Source organism: Macaca nemestrina, chromosome X (assembly GCF_043159975.1).
Source record: "Macaca nemestrina isolate mMacNem1 chromosome X, mMacNem.hap1, whole genome shotgun sequence".
NCBI lineage: Eukaryota > Metazoa > Chordata > Mammalia > Primates > Cercopithecidae > Macaca > Macaca nemestrina.
The window spans coordinates 86,550,236-86,562,944 of NC_092145.1; the positions used below are offsets into that span (position 1 = coordinate 86,550,236).

At 37.6% G+C, this 12,709-nt stretch overlaps 1 protein-coding gene across 3 annotated transcripts in view; it reads left to right on the forward strand.

Annotated features, from left to right (window-relative positions):
- Positions 1–12,709, forward strand: part of LOC105476688 (oligophrenin 1) — a 368,226-nt gene that overhangs the window by 261,896 nt on the left and 93,621 nt on the right. The window lies entirely within an intron of this gene.

The window sequence follows — 12,709 nt, forward strand, 5'->3', positions numbered from 1 at the left end:
TCAGGTGGAGCCAGGATACTTTTAAATTTGGGATGAGGGTGAGATGTATTAATCCGTATCCCAGAGTATACAAGTTAACTCTTGGCCAGATTTATATAAAATAAAGTACAAAGTCAGGTTCTCAGATAATGTTGGTATATTGTTTGGTCTTTCTTTTTATTCTATTCCTGATAAGGATTCACTTGTTGTAGTCCAGTTATTTCACTAATTAACTAATATTTATATCATTAACACAGCAAAAGGAAAACTGGTGGATATCACAGGCTTCCACAGGACAGGCAAGTGAATGAATCACTTAAGCTGGTTAAGGACTGTGGTGATCTGTAGAGCATATATTCTGCCTAAAGAGGGCAGCCATGTCTCAATTTCCACACACTAGCCTTACTAGAATGTGGACTTTATGCTGCCAGAGCTTCTGATTTTTCAAGAAACGTTTGGAATCCAGATATTTGTGTGAAAACTAATTTTTCAATGTTAGCAGTTAATTCTGATTTTTAAAATACGATGCCATTTAATGAATAAACTATTATAGGAGTTGACAATTTTTTTCTGTAAAGCGTCAGATAGTAAATAGTTTGGACTTTGAGGTCTGTATGGTATCTGTTACAAGTACTCAGTTCTGCAGTTGTAATATAGAAGCAGCCATAGTCAATAAGCTAATGAAAATGGTGTGTTCCAGTAATATTTACAAAAACAGGTAAAGGCCTATTTTGGCCCAGTGGTGGTAAATTTGCCAACCCCCGAACTAAAAGAAGATATATCAAACATGTATAAGTATCAAAACATAATTTGACTAAACAAAGTAAGCTGTAGAAGGATTCATATATTTTATTGCCATTTGAATTAAATGTAAAGACTTGCCAAATAATGCGTTCATGGGTATGTGCATGTATTTGAATGATAAAGATTGAATTTATGATAGTGGTTATCTCTGGAGAGGGAAGGATGTGGGTCCAGAGAGGACTTGATTACAATATTTAATTTCTTTATAAAAAGAATCTGATGGAAATACAGCATGGTATTAAGATATGATTAGTACATGGGTGTTTGCTTTCCCCCACCTTTTTGTCTTTATATTTGAAATACTCTACAAATAAAAAACATTAGTATGCAAGGCAATCAAAACATATCTGCAGACTTAATTTGACTCAGATGCCATCATTTTGAACAACCTCTGCTGTTCTTGCATGCAAGCATTCTAAGGATATCAGCTTTGTAGAAAATGATGTCTTTGTGTCAACAAGTTGGAATCTACTACCCATATATTTGGAGGTTTTCAATGCAATAACAGTTTGTGATAGGTGATATGAATGATAACCAAGATGTAAGCTGGTTTTCTTCAACCTATATCATTTCTTTATTTCTGTTTACAAAATCAGGCATAACTTCTTGACAATGTACATATATTATAATTACTTTTTTATGACCTTGTTATCTAGCATTCCTCTTAGTATCTTTCTGTTCCCTCTGAGGTTTCTCAGAGTTTTGTACAGTGTCAGCTTGTTCTTATTAGATCTAATTATTTCATAATTCAATTTACCATTTCTACTCATCATCGAAGACTTTCCTTAATACTGTCCTGGAAAACCTGCAAAGCATTGTACATTTCTAATAATATGATGTTCCACAATTGTTGTTTTTCTTGTGCCAAGATCAAGGATGGCACACTTTTCTGTTGACCTCAAACTCATTTAGTTACGAGTCATGAAATGATCCATATATTGAGCTTTATGAAGGGTGGAGGTTTTGTTTTGTTTACTTCTGTATCCTTAGCACCTTGAAACAGGGCTTGGCACAGGATGGCTACTAAATAAATTTGTGTTGAGTTAATAAATAAATGAATGCCATTATTCTTTTCAGAGGATATAATTTTACATGGTTTCTGGTGGAATGTGCTGTTATTCCAAAGGCAGCTTTAGACACTGCAGTGGCAGAGGGAAACTTTCAAAATTCTGAGTTTATGATTTATTAACTTGCAGTTTCACCCTGTGTTCCCTAAGTTTTTACTTCTTACATTAATATAATTTGATTTCTAAGTTCCCAATGTTTTCTTTTTACTTTTTTTCATAAATGTTAATGTCTAAATTCCAACCATGGTTCCTTTTCTCAACTGAAACTTATTTATGTGACTATGCAAACCTTCTTTATACTTAATTCTTATTTTCTGTGCTATTGTCTTTTCAGTGTTGTTCTTAGTCCTTCACTGTCTATCACTGCTACCCTTTATGGTACAACATGGCCTAGTCAGTTGAGTTACCAAAAGATTAAAAAGGAAATCATGGCCGATAATCCCAGCACTTGGGGAGGCTAAGGTGAGAGGATCACTTGAGCCCAGGAGTTTGAGACCAGACTGGGCAGCATGGCACAACCTGGTCTCTACAAAAAAAAAAAAAAATTAACCAGGCATGGTGGCATTCTCCTGTACTTGGGAGGCTCTCAGCTACTTGGGAGGCTGAGGTGGGAGGATTGCTTAAGCACAGGAGGTCAAGGCTTCATTGAGCTGCGATCATGCCACTGCTCTCCAGACTGGTTGACAGAATGAGATCCCGTCTCAAAAAAAGAAAAGAAAATTGTAGCTCTTCCTGAACAAGTCCTGAAATGTCTTTCCCATGTGCGTTGAGGGTCTTCAAGATAACCTCCCGGTTTGGTAATTTGTTAAAAGGACTCACAGGACTCAGCATATATTGTTACTCATGGCTGTGATTTATTACAGTCAAAGGATACAAAGCAAAATTAGCAACGGGAAAAGGCACATAGAGCGATGTTCAGAGGAAACCAGACACAAGCTTCCAGGAGTCCTCTAGTGGAGTCACTCAGGATGTACAAAATTCCTCCAGTATTGCTTGTGACAGCACGTATGAAGTGTTGTCTACTGGGGGATATTATTAAATTATTAATTGGCAAAGGTTTATTGGGGGCTAGTTATGAAGGCAACCTCTGTCCAGCACATATGAAAATACCAGACCCCCAGAAGGAATGCAGGTATTCAACATAAACCACACTGTACAGGCATTCTAGGCATAGTGAGTCATGTTATCAGTTGTAGTAGTCACTGTCTCCTCACTTAGCCCCATTAACAGCTGTGGATGGGCCTTTGTCATCCCCAAGGTACTCGTTTCCCAAAGATGAAGAAATTTGATTTCATTTTGCTGTCTCTTGGTGTCAAAAACGTAAAAACATTTTTCCTCTCCTGGACATCTTCAACTCTTATGCCTTTACCACCAAGTGTAGCTTCAAAGTTCTAGGGAGCTTGTCTCTGTAACTAATTGGAAAATTTCTTTTCTGACCTCCTAACCCTGTATGGAGGTTGTTGGTTTTATATTTAGTAAATCATTAAACAGCAACATGTTTTTTAAAATGTTTGTACTGAGGCCTGACATTGGGCAGTTTCTCCCTGCAGTCAGGTTACTTGTCAGAGATGGGGCATGACTCCAAAGAGAATTAATGTATGTTTTTGTTATCTGAAGTGCCCTTGGGGCTTCCAGAATCCTCCTGAAGAGCCCATGTTTCTTTAGCAAAAGAGGTTTTTCAAGTCTGAATCCAGGATACAGGAACTCAAATAAAAAGCTTGTTTTATAGGAGTCTTAAAATAGAAGATAAGAGGCTACAAATAATGAAATCAAATTTGTAGAAACTGAGCAATTTCAATCAGATATGACAAAAAGATCCTTGCAGGAGAATATATACCAGTAGTAGTACCTAACTCTCATCCAGGTTTTTTAAGCTATGCAATTTCCATTTGACCACTTATTCTTTATAGATTGAATTTTATCATAGATTATAATTAAATAAAATAAAGCATAGCCACAATTCGAGTGCTGACAGCAACCTATCCTAGCAAACCTTTCACACACATACCATGTCTGAGATATTCTCCATATTGTCGCAAATAATCCCTAGTCACCTGTGTCAAAATCCCAGAGGTTAAGTCAAGCAAAAGCAGAGAATAGGGAAATGTATAAAATAATAGATTTTATTTGAGGAGTCCTATTTAGAGTGATTGCCAGATCCATATTTTTCACAATAATTTCATTCCTCAATAACTGGTAGTTCATCACAAATTATCAAGCAGACATTGATAAGTTATCTGAAGATTTGATTTCATAAGCTTCCACATTAATGATGCTGTTTACTATTAGAATATCCATCCTATCCCAACATAAAGCCAGCTGGGAAAAAAAGTCTTATTCTTTTTAACTAGTAATTACGTAGTTGTCCCTATCTCACTATATTGTAATGTTTTATGTTTAGTCTGTCTCCTACACTACACTGTATGTTCTTTAAGACTGAATTATTCTTTGTCTTTTACATTTATATAACACCTATGTGAGCATGCTCGTAATTTCCCAGGGTCATGCAGACTGAAATATTTCTGCTTTTGTCCTTTGTTAATTCCATCTAAAACATGGACTAGGCACTCTTGGGTTTCAGTCATCTGAGTAGATGTTTAATCAACATTTGAGCAACTATGTGGGAGAATTAACGGCATGTGATGATGGTGGGACTTGAAGTCTGTTTGCCAGGGGACCCAGTTGTGAACATCATTTCCAGTACTGTCCAGACACAGGGGCAACTCCCTGTCATTTGTGACTCTTCCCATCTTGGCTCTTGCCTCTCTGGCTTCTTTCTTTCTTCTTTTCTCTCTCTCTCTCTCTCTCTTTCTTTCTTCTTTCTTTTTTAATTAGCATCACCATCTTTTCTGCTATTAAACTGTCACCATCTTGATCTTCTCTCCCTCTTTTGGCTTTTACTTTCCCAGCCAGAGTGCACTTCTGGTTTCTTTTGGGGCATCCAATCTCATAAATCTCAGCCTTTGACCTCTCTTTCTCTGTCTCTCTCTCTTTCACTTTCTCTCTCTTTTGAAATAGAATTTACACTTTATTAAAATGAAACAATCCTTGCAACTCTAAAAATTGTATTTTTATGGCACCATATGACTTCATTGTTCTTTATCAAACTTCAGGTAATAGCTGATTCAAAAAGACTTGTACTATATCTTAAATATCTTGTGATTTATGAAACTTCTTAAAACAACTTAAAGTTTATATCTTGTGGCCAAGGTACTATAGACCTAGTTGGGAAGAGCCTGCCTAAGTGAACATAAACATCACATTTCATTGATTCTAAGATAAACTTTTCCACATTTTAACATCTCTTAAATTGGGATTCATCTTATACTTCATGGTATCTCACAGTATAATTGGTGAATTTTTTCCTTAGTATTATAAAAATGATAATGATGGGACTTATAATTAAAGGCATCTTAGATTTGAAGTAGCTGAGGCTTAAGAAAGTTTACGAAGTCTGACTGGTAACCTTCACACACAGCAGTTTTGTTTGCATGTAGTCCTTCTCTTCTCTGCCCTTGAGATGGGATTTGTTCCCTTGAGCTTTACCCCCTTTGTGGACAGGAACTGGAGTGGCTCATTTCACCCAGCCTGCAGTCTGTGGATGGCCAAGTGTTAGCAGCCCATTAAAGGGTCAGAGTGACAGGCTCCTGCACCTGCCCTTTTTGATGCCCAAGTTCTTGTTTGGTATCGAGGAAGAATCAGGTCACACAAACTATTTGAAGGGTAGTGTCTGCAGAGGATTTATTGGGCGATAAAAGTGGCTTTCAGCAGGATGGGAAACTGGAAAGGGGATGGTGTGGGAAGAAGGTGATTTTCCCTGAAGCCTCACTGTCTGAAGTTAGCTGCATCTATCAGTCGTCTTCGATGCTCAGCCACATGTGTCCCTGAGGCTCAGCAGCTTGCATCCCCAACCACTTACATCAGCTGCTTGTGTTGCTCTTTTTTTTTTCCCTGCCAGCTGATCTGTTTTTTATGGGCACTGGATAGGGGGCGGGGTAGGCAAAAAAGGCAATTATTTGGGTGGAAAAATGGGGTCAGCTGTTTTCACTTAGGGCCAAGGTTCCAGGCTTGAGGGTGAGGTTTAGCCGGGAGCACAGCCCTTCAGGGGTCAGCTGTTTTCACTTATGGCCGAGGTTCCAGGCTTGAGGGTGGGGTTTATCCGGGAGCCCAGCCATTCTGTATCACCCTCACCCGGTTGCTTCATGCTGGCCTGCAAGTGGTTCTGCTTATGCTGGCCTCTCTTGAGTCTTTCAGTTAAATCTTTATTGGATATGTATTGTGTGCTAAGAATTGTGGTAACTGCTGGAGAGAAAGATGAACAAAATTGTACATAGTCTTTGCTTTTCTGATTATAGACTCTTCTAAAATAGTGTTAACTGTTAGCATTATAAAATGGCCCAATCATAGGCCAGATCATTCTGTTGTTCCTGTGGTGTCTAGATTTCTTAATGTTTCCATGTTACATAAGGAAGGAGCCATTCTGGGTGATCATTTAGGACTCTGTATCCAGTGACCCTATATGGGTATAGTACCAGTTTGGGTTGACTACCTGAAGGTGGTTTGCCTCCTTCATGCCTTCATCATTTACTTCTCAGAGGTTTTCTTCATACTGCCTGAATCCAATACGTTGCATCTGTTTTGTCAAACTTTTCAATGAATTATGTATAGCAAATCTAAATGGAGTTGCCTTAGGGTTTAGTTTCCCTCTTTACTCAGTGTTTATTTGATACAGCTCCAGGGAAGATTCCACTGGGAATGTGTGTCAGCTGGCACTTGCTCAAGCCTACAGTGAAGCTGTTATTTCATTTCTTATGTTAAGTTACTCTTAAGAGGTTGGTGTCTGGTTATCTGGTTAGAGATTTCTTAGTCCCCTACCTGTTTTCTTAGCGTTCTCTACTGGAATCTATAACCAACTCCCCAGTGGACTGCAGGTAGCCAACATGCACTCTCTTGGTAGGGCCTTGCCCACATTGAACTTTGCATTTGTTTGTAAATTTAATTAATTTTGTATAGATTATAAATGTACTTAGCAAAAAATTTAAAAAGTACAAAAGATAAACAGTAAAAAGAAAGTCTACTTTTTACACCTGGCTCCCAGCCACCCCATTGCCATCCCAGGAAGCAACCATAGTTACCAGTTTCTGTAACTCCAGTATTTTTTTAAATAACTTTTTATTATGTAAAATCTAAAATGTATATGGAAGAGGACAATATAAAGAACCTCCTGGTATCCATCATCTTGCTCCAACAATTATCAAAAAATAACCAATCTTGTTGAGCTCTACTCCCACCCACTTTCTTGGATTATTTTGAAGTGGATTTCAGATGTCATACCTAAAAGATAGTGCCTCTTTTAAAAAACATATACCATAATACCATTTTCACACTAAAAAGCAAAAATAATTTCTTCATATCATTACATTTAAATTTTTTCAATGATTTATTTTATTTTGTTTTACAGTTTGGTTGTTTGAATCAGGATCCAAACAAGGTCCACACATTGCATTTTGTTCAGTCTCAAGCCCCTTTTAATCTATAGCTCTCCCCTCACTTTTTTTTTTCCCATTTATTTGTGGAATTAACCGGGTTGTTTATTCTGTAGAATTATCCCGGATTCTTCTGATTCTGTTACCAAATATAGTCTGGTGACTGTTTTTCCTGTACATTGGTATTTTGGTCTAGAGGCTTAATCAGTTGTAAGTTTAATTTTTTGGCAAAAATACTTTAGAGGTGGTATTCAGTTTTAATTTTACAGATAAGCCAGGTAAGTGCCTGGTTATTTTTCATTTGTTTGTTTTGTTTTGTTTACAACATAGTTTTTAAGTACATGGGCTCTATAGTCAGACTATCTGGGTTTGTCTCCCAGCTCCACAACTTAGTAGCTGTATGACCTTGGGCAAGTCATATCAAGCTCACTGCATTTCTCCTTATTTGTAGATTGTGGATCATAGTAGCATGTAATTCATAGTACTGTTGTGAGGAATAACCAAATTCAATGTGTGTAGAGCATTTTGAACAGTATCTGTCTTTGAGTAGGTATTCGGTGTACATTATTATGGTATTTTATTTTTATTTCTCCATTGTCTTGTATGGTATAGCCAGGGCTGCCATATTGTTCTACACCAGGGTTCACTGTTTATCTTGTAGGCTTTTGAATGATCCTTTTTATGGTGCTGTACAATGAGTAGTCTGTGTGGCAATATGTAGCAGCCCATATAGTCATACAATAAATGAACTTGTGTTGTTAAGCTGTTTTATGCTTTTCATAACACTACTATTTTATAAACAGGATTTAGTGTCTATCTGGATTTCTTGTTAGCAAACTCATGTATCACATTGCCTTTTTGTTTCTGTACCCCTCTTCCTTGAAATATACATGTGTATGTGCCCATAGATACACACCACATGCATTTTCAAAGTCAAAGCTAAATAGTATTCCTGTTACAACCTCTCTTCCAACTGAGTGATGTGAAGATCATGTAATTTATGCTGGTTTCCACTTAACACATCTATGGAGAGTTGAGGCTATCAGTCAGCTACCAACAAACAGGAAGTGAATTGATTATCAGCATGCCTGGGGACTGTGTAGACATGCCCATCAACCTCATGTTGTTATATGATTTGTCCTTGGGATCTGACCAAGGTTCTCGGTATTTTAATCAATATGAGATAGATACTTTCAAAATTAGGACCCCATGGTGTGACCCATGATGATCTGGACATCATTTTTGTCATCATTTTCTCTGTGAAAAAGAATAATATTGTGTGTGTGTCTCCTCCTTAGATCTGACATAGAAAGCATTCATGGAAAAGTATACCTTTGTATACTGCACTTGAGAGGTGGTAGGCCTATGCACGGGGAAGAAGAGATTAGGTCATTAATAAAATGGTACTCATATCCTTTCTAATTTAATAAATCAATGTAACTTCTACAGATGTGACACCAGGGAATTAAAGAATACAAAGTTTTCTAATGCACAACTATTTCACTCATATACACACATACACATACATACATGCCCAACTAGCCAAACAATATATAATTATAGTAATCCTTTACAAGATGTCAGTTCTAGTCTTAATGAAACTAGTAGCAGGTTTAGTTCATGGAGTATTTTAAATGGAATGTGCTTAGGAAGGTCTAACTTCAAAGAGCCTTTAGTCAGAGCCCAAGAAACTTTCTCAGCCCTCTCTGATGATTTCATTTTTCTCTTGGCTAATATATTTTATCCATCAGTGTCAGGTTGGGCCAGAAATACTTGATTTTGAGATAGGAGTCATTGTTTTTTCAGGTTTCCAGAAAAATAATTACATTTATTATTGTGTATTATATATAGGGATAGAGATAGATATAGATTTGTTAATCCATATCTTCTAAGGTCCCCATATTGTTGACTAGAGTTGGCAGATGGGCCACAAGCCCAACATGTCTTTACCCAGGCTTTTTCAAGTAAGTAAATGCAAGTTCAGATTCTTAGGTACTCTTTATATATGTGTTGCCAAAGCAGACACATAAAATGCTCTTCATAAATCAACCCCTTGTATTTCCTTTCCTATGATTTAACTCATGTTTTTGTTGATACAGGCTCATTTAATATTACCTATAACCATTCACTGTATGAATGATTGCTGTTATGTTTTGTCAATACAGTGGAAATTGGCAGAGTTGGTCCTGGCAAATGCAGAAGTCACTGTAACATTTTGGCCCATCCTGCCTCATATTTTATCACTCCTCCCATATGCACTTCCTCATATTCATAGTACATATAGTATTCAAGAACTTTATGTACAGCAAAAATATTTTTACACATATTTGAATTTCTTATTCAAAATATTATAACCAACAAATTTGTCACTGTGGTTTAATCACAACACAAAAACATACCACTGATACTATATGCCACGGTTTATAACAAGCGCGTTGTAATTTTTTGCTTATTTAAACCTCACATCATGTTTATGAGTTAGGTTTTATTATTATTCCATTTTACAGATGAAGAAAGTAAGGCACAAAATTTAAGTAAATTTCAAAAAGTAGACCCCGAATTTGAATTTAGATATTTTGACACTAGGGCAGGCGTGGTGGCTCATGCCTGTAATCCCAGCACTTTGGGAGGCCGAGGCGTGTGGATCACGAGTTCAGGAGACCGAGACCATCCTGGCTAACACGGTGAAACCCCGTCTCTACTTAAAATACAAAAAATTAGCCGGGCGTGGTGGTGGGTGCCTGTAGTCCCAGCTACTCGGGAGGCTGAGGCAGGAGAATGGCGTGAACTTGGGAGGCGGAGCTTGCAGTGAGCCGAGATCGTGCCACTGCACTCCAGCCTGGGTGACAGTGCGAGACTCCATCTCAAGAAAAAAAAAAAAGATATTTTGATACTCGTATCTATGATCTTAAACCATTTTTACTACTAAAATTGTGACTGACTTGTTATACTTGCCACTGCTTCTTTGTTTTATATATATATACACGCACACACACACACACATACACACACACACACACACACACACACACACACACATATATCTTGGCCCATAGAACCCAACATAGCACAGTCTAAGAGAACTTTCTGTGCTGATGGAAATGCTCCTTATATATTCTGTCCAATATTGGGAAGCACCAGGCACATGTGGCTATGAGCTTTTGAAATATGGCTAGTTAGAATAAGTAACTTTGTTTTTAATAATATTTAATTTAAATTTGAAGTACCATATGTAGCTAGTAGTTGCCCTATTGGACAGCACAGATTCCAGCACAACACGTGACTTAGGAATGACACTCAGTACATATTTGTTAAAGGAAGGAAAGATTCAGATTTATTTCTCCAGCTCAGATCTCTCCCTTGACCTTCAGACTTATATATGTAATTTCTTATTTGAAACCTTCAATGAATGTCTATTAGACATTTTCAAACCATCTATTAGACAGTTCCAAAGACATTTCCAAATAGTTCATGTCCAAAATGAACTATTGATCTTTCCCTCCAAGCCTACTCCATCCATAAGCTTCTCCATTTCAGTTTCTTCTACTCCCTCAGACTAAAAACTTTAGTCATGTATGATTTTTGACATCTAATCTATCAACAAATTCCGTAGGCTCTTCTTTCAAATTATATATGTAATCTGACCACTTCTAGTCACCTCCACCAGTTTTACTAAAATTTAAGCCACAGCCATTTTTGTTCCATGTTATTGCAATAGACCTTTTATGTGTCTCTTTTCTTTGCTATCCCTGTTACACTCTTACTATTGTCTACACAGCAGCTAGACTGTTCTTCTGTATTCAGGTCAAGTCAGAGCAGACCATTCCTCTGTTTAAAACTCACCAGTGGTTTCTCATTTCACTCAAAGTAAAAGCAAAAGTCCTTCCAATAGCCCCAAAGCCCTATATAATAGCCTCCGCTCCCCCGTCCAATACCCTATTCTCTCTCTCTATCTCATGATTTTTAATACTCTCCCTTCTTTATTCCACTTTACTTTCACTGGCTTCCTTATTGTTTATTTTTTTAAGACGGCAAAGTAAACAAATAGCTTAAGTATTTTTATTTGTTTGCAACTAAGCTTGTTAACACTATATAATGAAAATGTACAAAGAATGATGTTGCAGTTTTTGGTTAGATTTAAGTTAAAGACATTCATTAATAAGGAATCTTCAAACATGAGTATTCCAGAAATTTCTCTAAGCCATCTGATCTGAATAACTGTCTCTGAGTAACACCTTACTTTGTAAGGTATTGTCATGCATTTGAATTAAACTCAGATTTTTTCAAAATAAGCCCTGATTTAAAAAACTATTCTATATCCAAACTAAAAGAATATAAACAGAACTTTTCCTTTCCAGAAACAATAAAGGAAACAAGGCATTTTGTAAAATATGGTCCTGAGCAAGTCACAGTGAAAAATAAATGTATACTTCTACCTGCTCAAAACAGAGGCTACTTTCTGTTCCTCAGTCTTGGAAACAAGGTTAAGAACAGCCTATATGTGACTTCGGGCAGGGGGTTGCCAAAACAGCTCAAGCAGTTGACCGTGGACACCTCAAATGAATTTGGGAGAACCTGACCAAAGGATCCAAATTCTATTTTTAATAACTAATACAAAGGTGAAGTGGCTCCTCCCAAGTAGCAGTGCTGCCGGGGCCTGGCCCTGGCCGAGGCCCAGGCCCAGCTCTGAGCTTACCTGTTATGCTCCCAAGCAAACCCTGATCCTTCCGCTCCAGGGAAGACCTTTTCCCTTTAGAGGTTCAATGTCCAGGGAGCTCTGTGATTGTGTGAATGAGGTGAGCGCCGACTCCGTGTGAGTATTTTAAGGCTTGGAGTCAAAGTATTTTTCTAACACGCTTAGGCAGAGTCCGTGTGTCAATGGCTCATCTCCAGTTCTAATTTCTCACCACATATTTGTAGATCTACGACCACAGACCTTTGCTATATTATCATAATCACAGCTAATGTCCATCCTAACTTACAATTCATATTCTGTGCCTGGAAACAGTCCCTGTATTTAACAATAAAACCTACACATAAAAACAATCCACTATTGCAACTTATATGGTCACAAAGCATTAATGATCTTCTGTAGAACAAGCAATTTTTTATTTATTTTTATTTATTTTTTATTTTTTTGAGACAGTCTCACTCTGTCACCCAGGCTGGAGTGCCATGGCACGATCTTGGCTCACTGCAACCTCTGCCTCCCGGGTTCAAGTGATTCTCCTGCCTCAGCCTCCTGAGTAGCTGGGACTACGGGTGCCTGCCACCATGCCCAGCCAATTTTTGTATTTTTAATAGAGACGGGATTTCACCATGTTGGCCAGGCTGGTCTCAAACTCCTGACCTCAGGTGATCCACCCACCTCCG